This window comes from Penaeus monodon, chromosome 32 (assembly GCF_015228065.2).
Source record: "Penaeus monodon isolate SGIC_2016 chromosome 32, NSTDA_Pmon_1, whole genome shotgun sequence".
Classification (NCBI taxonomy): Eukaryota; Metazoa; Arthropoda; class Malacostraca; order Decapoda; family Penaeidae; genus Penaeus; species Penaeus monodon.
The window spans coordinates 21825240-21826004 of record NC_051417.1 but is presented as its reverse complement, the minus strand read 5'-3'; positions in this window follow the sequence as shown (position 1 = coordinate 21826004).

Sequence of the window (765 nt, the reverse complement as noted above, 5' to 3'; positions counted from 1 at the left end):
ATGATGAGACAGTCTCAGCTATTTTCGCTGTCTCAGACGATTTTGACTATCTGAGAACGTTCGTGGATACCCTTAAGGATCATACGAAGAAACTCCCCTCAGACTGAATCATTTTCCCCCTTTACGTCTCGGTCATATGTGAAAAACTCCCACCCGCCACACGTTTTGTTCTTTATTTTATAAATAAAGGGATTGAAGAAGGTAACGTTATACATGTTGTCTGTACACCCCGTGATATAATGGAACAATATGATTGCGGGATGGATTCGTTATCATTTGCGTGGTATTACAGAAAGTATTGGAGGGCAGGATGAGAACATTGTGTAAGGAAAGAAGGTTTACGTGGTTGCCAAGGGTAGGACAAATGTAAATTGTAAGTGAATGGTTTCTGTATTAATGAAGCTTCTGAAGAAAGGGATCCTTGGGTCTTTAGCAGGAGGCTTAATTATTAATAAGGAAGTGAGAAGGAAAGGCCAGGCGATATTTTGACTTTGATGTAGTTCGCACCAACAATGAGCAAGAGACTGTACGTACGTTGAGAATATTTGCCGAAAACACTTGTTACTAAGGACGCCAATTTACAAGGGAGGGCAAGGTGGGGTGGTTCACAGGATCGCGTATATTAAGTATCTTCTTTACTATGTATGCAGTGAACAGTTATTTCCAACCATCTCTCTGAAAGGACACAAACCATGCGAAAAATGAATGTTTATCCAGTCACTAGATTATCTAATCTCACAGGAAAGCTGTCCACCTTATTCAAAT